Source organism: Physella acuta, unplaced genomic scaffold (genome assembly GCF_028476545.2).
Source record: "Physella acuta isolate Inbredline_101_S28 unplaced genomic scaffold, ASM2847654v3 ptg001393l, whole genome shotgun sequence".
In the NCBI taxonomy this organism is placed as follows: domain Eukaryota; kingdom Metazoa; phylum Mollusca; class Gastropoda; family Physidae; genus Physella; species Physella acuta.
In genome coordinates this window covers 38,554-48,576 of record NW_026732908.1, presented here as the reverse complement: position 1 = coordinate 48,576, position 10,023 = coordinate 38,554, and the positions used below count along the sequence as shown (strand labels likewise).

At 34.7% G+C, this 10,023-nt stretch overlaps 1 pseudogene; it reads right to left on the bottom strand.

Moving 5' to 3' along the window:
* Positions 1-9,207: 9,207 nt before the first annotated feature.
* On the bottom strand, positions 9,208-9,812 carry LOC131927269 (NADH dehydrogenase [ubiquinone] iron-sulfur protein 4, mitochondrial-like; annotated as a pseudogene).
* Positions 9,813-10,023: the final 211 nt, after the last annotated feature.

Below are 10,023 nucleotides of genomic sequence, written 5' to 3'. Positions count from 1 at the left end.
AGTGTCGTAGCTGAGACGAGCTTGTGACGAATCCGATCCTGTTTAGGATCGATCAGGTTGGGGGTCGGGGGGGGGGGGGGGGGTGGGGGAGGTGTATTGGTGAACGTGACATTTCTCCGAGTCCGTGCTCATTTAGGCTGAAGCTGTAAACACAAGTATGTGGGGGGTGGGGGTGGAGGTAGTTAGGGGCAAGAATTATGTCCCTTTTCTTAACAATATGTCTTAACGTTGCTTGAATAAATAATCTACACCAAATGTGCGATTTCTTCATAAAGTCTGTGGTACTTGTCGACTATCTAACGTTTTAAATCAAAACCAATGTTTACTTGTATTTATAGAACCCTATTAACATAAGACTAATAGCCGGAAAGTATGGAGTTCGAATCCCTGATCAGGTCTGTAAACGCCTCCGAGTCCACCCAGCTCTAATGAGTACCTGACTCACGCTAGGGAAAGGAAAGACGGCTGAGCATAGTGTTGACCACAATTTTTTTTCGAGAAACAGATAGATTTGACTTCACCTGCTTTATGGGCAGTCAGGTTCGAAATGGTGAAGTTAATTAACTGTAGCCGTCAGTTTTATATTAACCTTGATGTGGCAATTACGATTATGACAAACATGTAAACTAAAGATAAGGCTTTATTTTATACAATAGGTTCCCAAATATTTTAAATTTTTTTTTGGGGTGAGGGGGGTGGAGGCTCAGCCCCAGAGTTTCTTCCAGGCATCTCAAAGTCTACCGCCCCCCGAACGAAATGGAATTTATATACAAAATATATACTTTTGACAGTGTCCGCCCCCCCCCCCCCCCGGAAGTTTTTGTCCGCCCCCCCCCCCCCCCCGAGAATTTCAACTGCACCCCCGGAGAAAAAAGTCTGGAAGAAACACTTCTCAGCCCCTCCCCACCGTAGCCTTCCTCTATATCCGATGATACAGTACCATCGGTTTAATCCTTGGGAGTCCACCTTGTTATAAATTTAAAATCTATCGTCAAAGTCGTACTACAAACAAAATAACAAAAATATAAACGTGTGAAGAATGATATTACAAATAATGCGAGGATGAGCTCCCCTAAACTTTCTCGCATACTCGTTTGAAACAGTTACGGTTGGGATAGAAAGTCAAGTAGAATTGTACTGTAGAAGTATAGAATATAGTGAAATGCCGCTCGTTGTTATAGAAAACACCGAAGTTGTGAAATGTTTTAAGGAATAAGATGCTTCGTGAGATTATGATACAAAATTATCAAATTCCGAAGGTTTGCGAAAGAGCAAAAGATTTCCGATTACGGAAATCGCTCAAAAGTCGAAATAAACTTAAATATAGGATTTAATAATTATATATTAAATTAAATATATATTAAATTTAATCCATACAATTGAAACTGTAATCGCGTTATCGGCTTTCGAGAAACCGGATTTAAAATATCACTTCTGGTTATTTGGAAAACTATTAATAGTTTATACTTAAGTTGTCGTTTTCAAAGACATTTCAACTCACAGACACCCGTGTAAACAAGACTGCAAAAAGTGTTTTGTTTTAATTTCCGACTCAGTAAAGTACAAAACGTTGACATATGTCAAAATATCGATTTCAGTTTTTTTTTGCCCGATTACAATACTTCTCCGATACTCCTTTTACGAGAAAGTAAAAAGCAATCAACGTTGTATTCGATTTCAGCCCCACAGTAATACATTTCTAACACCAAAAACGGAGCTGAATTAGAAACGTAGTAGCTAGAATTTCGTCTTTGGTAGATTGTCTTCCGCCCGAAGCACTAGGTACTTCTAAAAATAATCGGTATTTATTTCAGGGTATTGGAAAAGGTGAAATACTTTGAGTTTTCAATTAAATTTGGAAGTAACGTAAGAGGTGTTCGAAGTATCATGTGCATAAAGCCTCCGGAAATATACTAGGCTTTTGGAAACACGGAAAGATGCCGGAAACACGAAAATATATCGTGTTTCCGAAAACACGGAAATATACAGACTCTCTTAAAATACGTTGAGCATCAGGAAATACTGAAATATGCCGTCTGTGATTGAAACCGCTTGAGTTGTCGTTGTCCTCATTTTATTCGTTAGTTTGTTTTCGTTTTCATATTTATTATCATTTCTATTTGTAGTATTTACCGTTAAAAATATCGTTATTAAAATCGTTAAAAAAGTAAAGATTTCTCTTTAGACAAAGTGATCCGTTGGAAAGATGAAGTAGAGTTGTTCCTTGACCTCGGCATGTAAAGGGATAATGTGGTCAATTATTCTCATTTAAATAACACAACCTTCTGAACCTGTCAGGTACTCTTCAGAGCTGGGCGGACTCATGGACTCCCTACCGTCACAAGTCCGAACCTAGATCCGAACTCGAGACCTTCGGGTTATCACTCAACCGCTTTACTTCACGACCACGCCGTCCCATTACACGCATTAGTATAACTAATTTCAATTATTCTCATTTAAATAACAAATCATCCTGAATCAGTGTAAATTAAAATGTAATAAACACCAGTTCACATTATATTTTTCGTCTGAGTGCATCATGATTTAATAATTCCATTAGAGATGGCATTATTTTTTTTACTTTCTCGTATACGTAGTACAGAGGAAAAACATAGTTTCGCAATCTTGTCCGTATGTTCGTGTGTGTGTGTATGTGTGTGCGTGTGTCTGTTTCTGTGAACATGATAACTTGAGTACCGTTACAGCTAGATTGATGACATTTCATATATAAGTATTATATCAAATTTGTAGTTCTATTTTAACTTTTCATCGATTTCTGATAACCGGAAGTGGAACTTTTCTTCTTTCAATTTTTCAAAAGCCTATAACTTGAATATTGTTTTAGATAGTTGGATGACATTTCACAAGTAAGTAAAAGATCTAATTCTCTGCCTTCTTTTAAATTTTGAGTTATTTCCGTTTACCGGAAGTAGTAATTTACGCTATTCCCGATTTCTCAAAAAAAAAAAAACGCTTGTGAATTTATAAAGTACTAATAATGTTCCGCACTATTAAATACATATTATTTGCCATTCACTGTGTGCGCAATTCTTTTATCTAGGAGATTCTATTCAATTTTAAAAACTTTAAGTAATTAAACATTGATTAAATATGATGTTTGTATCCCGAGTTGCCATCCCCCGTAGTGTTATATAAAAATATTCTAGAAAGTTTAGGGGAGATCACTCCCGGTTTATTTTGTATTCCTTTTTATTGATGCCGTTGCGTTCTATCGCCAAGACAGCTACCAAGAAAATGAATTAGCAGCATGTCGTTGTTAAAAAAATAAAACACAACTAAATTCGTTAATCTCGCTACGCTCCACACGAATGAGGGGGATCTCGAGTAGAACAAAGTCGTTAAGCTGTCGGTGTTTATTTTTATCCCAAATCAGGCGTGCGGGTACAACGCTGACAAGCTTTGGACCAGAAGAAAAATAAACAAACAGCTTTATAGAAAGGCACGTATTTCACTAGTTGGGTTGTTTTCTTTTCTTTTTATTTTTTTTTATTTATTTTTTTTTTCGTTAAATGGATTAGCGCAATTTAGAATTGTGCTAGTGGGCGTGTGTGTGTGAGTGTGTGTGTGAGTATGTGTGTTAGTGTGAGTGTGTGTGTTTGTGTGCCTGTGTGTGAGTAAAGTGACGTTATTCGAAACTGTGGGATACACTGCTTTAAAACTGCACACATAAGACACCAATATAAACACACATGCACACCAAGATGAACTTACACACACAGTTCTTTACGTAGCCTGAATGCAAAAAAAAAGTAATTTTAAAAAAAAAATGTCTGAATATTGGCTGAACTTGATATTTTAAAAAATAAACTCTATCGGCCAACAAATATTTTTATCAAGATGTATTTGCTTAAAATTAAGTGTCTATGTATGCGGCCAAGATACTCAGGAATACGGAGTACAAATAAGCTCTTTCTTGTCTTCATTTGATTTTTTTATAGCCCGGAAATTCCCATGACGTATGCAGTACACTACAAGGCTGTTGAGAATTTAAGCATGGTTTTCGTGGAGGTTCGGACTGGTGTGAAAGGCACTAGAATACAAAACAGCGCAGTAAATAAAACTTAAGTTCTATTTTAATCGAACGTCACTTTGCATTCCGCACGCTACTCTTTCAGTCCCGAAGCGGTAAATCGGAAGTGATAAAACAGAACAGTCTTGCTATTATAGGGCTGGTAAGTAGGTCACCAACCAGTTATTTGGCTCATGCTGGTCTAATTGAGCTGTACATCTGGCTGGTGACCTACTTACCAGCCCTACTACGTGTCGAGGGTTCAATTTTAGTAGGCAAAAATTAGGGGGAGGGGCAGTAACTCCCACATAGAACATTTTAATATCAGTCAAGTGACGTTTGGGCATTTGTTTACGTAAAGTGTGCCATGTATGACACTTTTTGGCTTTTATCGGGTAAGTTTTAGCAGGTAGGAAGTTGTCAGGTCGCTCGCGGGTCAGCAGATGTAGAGCATATTTTTAAGGTAGGTCAGCAGATCTAAAACATCTTTTTAAGGCATTCAGCAGATCTAATACATCTTTTTAAGGTAGGTTAGCAGATCTAATACATCTTTTTAAGGCATTCAGCAGATCTAATACATCTTTTTAAGGTAGGTTAGCAGATCTAATACATCTTTTTAAGGCATTCAGCAGATCTAATACATCTTTTTAAGGTAGGTTAGCAGATCTAATACATCTTTTTAAGGCATTCAGCAAATCTAATACATCTTTTTAAGGTAGGTTAGCAGATCTAATACATCTTTTTAAGGCATTCAGCAGATCTAATACATCTTTTTAAGGTAGGTTAGCAGATCTAAAACATCTTTTTAAGGCATTCAGCAGATCTAATACATCTTTTTAAGGTAGGTTAGCAGATCTAATACATCTTTTTAAGGCATTCAGCAGATCTAATACATCTTTTTAAGGTAGGTTAGCAGATCTAATACATCTTTTTAAGGCATTCAGCAGATCTAATACATCTTTTTAAGGTAGGTTAGCAGATCTAATACATCTTTTTAAGGCATTCAGCAGATCTAATACATCTTTTTAAGGTAGGTTAGCAGATCTAAAACATCTTTTTAAGGCATTCAGCAGATCTAATACATCTTTTTAAGGTAGGTTAGCAGATCTAATACATCTTTTTAAGGCATTCAGCAGATCTAATACATCTTTTTAAGGTAGGTTAGCAGATCTAAAACATCTTTTTAAGGCATTCAGCAGATCTAATACATCTTTTTAAGGTAGGTTAGCAGATCTAATACATCTTTTTAAGGCATTCAGCAGATCTAATACATCTTTTTAAGGTAGGTTAGCAGATCTAATACATCTTTTTAAGGCATTCAGCAGATCTAATACTTCTTTTTAAGGTAGGTTAGCAGATCTAATACATCTTTTTAAGGCATTCAGCAGATCTAATACATCTTTTTAAGGCATTCAGCAGATCTAATACATCTTTTTAAGGTAGGTTAGCAGATCTAATACATCTTTTTAAGGCATTCAGCAGATCTAATACATCTTTTTAAGGTAGGTTAGCAGATCTAAAACATCTTTTTAAGGCATTCAGCAGATCTAATACATCTTTTTAAGGTAGGTTAGCAGATCTAATACATCTTTTTAAGGCATTCAGCAGATCTAATACATCTTTTTAAGGTAGGTTAGCAGATCTAAAACATCTTTTTAAGGCATTCAGCAGATCTAATACATCTTTTTAAGGTAGGTTAGCAGATCTAATACATCTTTTTAAGGCATTCAGCAGATCTAATACATCTTTTTAAGGTAGGTTAGCAGATCTAAAACATCTTTTTAAGGCATTCAGCAGATCTAATACATCTTTTTAAGGTAGGTTAGCAGATCTAATACATCTTTTTAAGGCATTCAGCAGATCTAATACATCTTTTTAAGGTAGGTTAGCAGATCTAAAACATCTTTTTAAGGCATTCAGCAGATCTAATACATCTTTTTAAGGTAGGTTAGCAGATCTAATACATCTTTTTAAGGCATTCAGCAGATCTAATACATCTTTTTAAGGCATTCAGCAGATCTAATACATCTTTTTAAGGTAGGTTAGCAGATCTAATACATCTTTTTAAGGCATTCAGCAGATCTAATACATCTTTTTAAGGTAGGTTAGCAGATCTAATACATCTTTTTAAGGCATTCAGCAGATCTAATACATCTTTTTAAGGTAGGTTAGCAGATCTAATACATCTTTTTAAGGCATTCAGCAGATCTAATACATCTTTTTAAGGTAGGTTAGCAGATCTAAAACATCTTTTTAAGGCATTCAGCAGTTCTAATACATCTTTTTAAGGTAGGTTAGCAGATCTAATACATCTTTTTAAGGCATTCAGCAGATCTAATACATCTTTTTAAGGTAGGTTAGCAGATCTAAAACATCTTTTTAAGGCATTCAGCAGATCTAATACATCTTTTTAAGGTAGGTTAGCAGATCTAATACATCTTTTTAAGGCATTCAGCAGATCTAATACATCTTTTTAAGGCATTCAGCAGATCTAATACATCTTTTTAAGGTAGGTTAGCAGATCTAATACATCTTTTTAAGGCATTCAGCAGATCTAATACATCTTTTTAAGGCAGGTCAGCAGATCTAAAACATCTTTTTAAGGCATTCAGCAGATCTAATACATCTTTTTAAGGTAGGTTAGCAGATCTAATACATCTTTTTAAGGTAGGTTAGCAGATTTAAACATCTTTTTAAGGCATTCAGCAGATCTAAAACATCTTTTTAAGGTAGGTTAGCAGATCTAAAACATCTTTTTAAGGTAGGTTAGCAGATCTAAAACATCTTTTTAAGGTAGGTTAGCAGATCTAAAACATCTTTTTAAGGTAGGTTAGCAGATCTAAAACATCTTTTTAAGACAGGTCAGCAGATCTAAAGCAAGGTTAGTAGAAAGAAGTATAACTATTGTAAATCTGTATCAGTCCTCACAAGCCGATGATGAAAACTGTAATACTAAAGCGAACACACAACTGACGCTATAAATTACATGTCTGAGGCGAAAAAAAAACATCTTTCTAAGGCAGGTTCAGTGTTTCTTCCAGACTTTTTTCTCCGGGGGGGGGGGGGCACTTGAAATTTTCGGGGGGGGCGGTAGACTTTCTTTGGGGGTGGGGGCGGACACTGTTAAAAGTATATATTTTCTATATAAATTATATAAATTTCATTTCGTTCGGCGGGGGGGGGGGGCGGTAAAAAAAATTCGGGGGGGGGGGGGGGGCTTTGCCCCCCCCCCCCCCCCCCCCCCCGAAGAGATGCCTGGAAGAAACTCTGGGCAGGTTAGCAGCTGAAACATCTTTTTAAAGCTCTTCAGCAGATCTAAAACATCTTTATAAGATACTTCAGCAGATCTAAAACATCTTTATAAGATACTTCAACAGATCTAAAACATCTTTATAAGATACTTCAACAGATCTAAAACATCTTTATAAGATACTTCAGCAGATCCAAAACATCTTTATAAGATACTTCAACAGATCTAAAACATCTTTATAAGATACTTCAACAGATCTAAAACATCTTTATAAGATACTTCAGCAGATCTAAAACATCTTTATAAGATACTTCAGCAGATCTAAAACATCTTTATAAGATACTTCAACAGATCTAAAACATCTTTATAAGATACTTCAGCAGATCTAAAACATCTTTATATAAGGCAGGTCAGCGGATCTAAAACTTTTTTTTAAAAAGTAGATTAGCAGATCTAAAACATCTTGTTCATATATGCATGTTGGTTTAGGTTGATTGTGTAAGAAACTCTATGTAAATGAAAGCTGAATAAATAAAATAGAAGTTGACATTTGTACACGATTTAAAGGGTCAGAGAGGTCAGCTGGTGCAGATGTACTGTACAGGTTACCGTTTCACAACAGCATCTAATCAGTGTATTGAAATACTAGCTAATTACCAACTGGTTAATAAATGCTTATATACCTCAGCTAATTTTAGTTAATACTATAGAAAAAAAACAGATAATAAAAAGCTAAATTGATTTTAAAAGTTGAAATAAAAAAACTTAATTTTAAAAAAATATAGCTTTTTTTTTTAAATTCTTAACTATAAGAAATTTAGCTTCTGAAACAGACGAAGATCTCAGTAACATGCCGTTTCATGCAAAATAATGTTTTGAAGGGCATTTTTTAAACATTTAAAATAATACTGATAATTTATTTTGTAGTTGTATACATTTTCAAAGACATGAATATAAATTGTATATATAGTATTTAAATGGAGAAAGTAAAATGGCATAAGAACTTGACTAAAAAAGGTATGCAACTCCGTTTCTTTTGACTGCTTAATTTACTTATCTCCATCCTCAACTGCTAAGTCAAAGGTTAACATTGTAGCTAGGCATGGACAGAAACAGAAACGACCATGGGAGAAGGGTTAATGTAACGCTTAAGGGGAGAGAAGTGTATCTCTTCCTAGCATTCTGATTGTGCCCCTTTAAAACCTAAGAAACCCAAGGACTGTTTTAACGTTCATTTACTCAAGGGATGATCAAATGATGTTTGACTTGAGACTCTCTTAATTAATATTAGTAATTGTTTTTCTCTCTAATTATTTGTGTGTGTGTGTTTAGGTGAGAGTTACCAGTCTATGTCTTAGATTTGCTTGAAATATTTCGTTTAACTCGATGTCAGAGTATTTTTTTAAAAATAAAATACGATTTTGTTCCTATATTTCCATATAGTCGATCTATAAATAACCGTTCCTACTATTCTTTGTCTAGTCGTGTTAATTAAGTTAAATGTAATTTGCTTTGACTGTTTGATTGGTGGTTTTTAATATTTTCGCAAGTGTTTGCTTTGCTTTCTGTACTAATATACAATCTAAATGAATGTGTTTCTGTTTTTTATATATTTTGTTTACACGTTTGACATGTTATTTAGGCAGTTTGATTAGACTTTGTTTTTCGTGTATCTTGTATTGTGTTTAAGATCAGTCTTTATGCTACTTCTCTTTCTTTTGATGTAATGTGCTTATTGTGTAGATTTCTAAAACTATCTTTAATTTGTATATTTTTTTATTTTATTTTTTATTTTAATTTTTAATTTTTTTTTTTTTTTTTTGGCGAAAATCTCTGTTTTAATGCATATTTGCTATAACGCTTCCTCAACAAATTATTGTTTTTATTTTTTATTTATTTTATTTATTTTTTTTTTATTTTGTTCTTTAATCCAATGATTAAAGCAAATTTGTCTAAGTCTTAACGAAATCAAGTCTACTTCTCTTCTGTTCAAATAATACAATGCAAACAAGAAAAGTCTATTTAGTAGAAACACGAGTCCTGCTGTTCCAGGAGAGGTAAGCACCATACGACTTCTTAGGCAGTTTGGTTTTCTTCTTTTCCTCTTCTACAAACCAACTCCAGCCATTTTTCTCACAAAAGGCGATGGCATCTTCTTTGCTGCAGAAGTTGACTTCAGTGTCTGACAAAGGGTCCACTGTAGAGATCCACCCCATCAAAGGATTATCCCATCTTTCTCTTTCATCAAACTCCATGCGCCACCTGCGTGTGTTAGCTGCCAGACTGCATGGCATTGCGAGCTGGGACGAAAATTCTCACTGTCCGTGTTTTGATGTGTTCTTCAGGAACTCCACTGATAGCTGAGATGTCGACCTTCTCATTGACAGTGATGGTGATGTCCTTGTTTGTTGATTCCTTGTTCTCCACATCTGAGCCACTTGAAACTGTTACATTAGAGCTAGCCCTTGATCCTATTAAGCGGCTTGATAGACGAAGATGTTGAAAAATCTTCGATGACAAATGTGTTGCCATTTTTTCACTGTTGTGTTTAATATTGTCAAATTATTGTGTGAAGAGAGGATAATTTGTTATCAAAAAACAAAATTTAATTTTAACAAGAATATAAGAAGTATTTACAAAGTTTTTTTTATAAGGTTTCGCAGTTTGTTTTCTTGTAGCAATTGTTAAAATAATACATTTAATTATCGTTTTAAACTAAAGAAATTGACGCAGCTAATTGCGA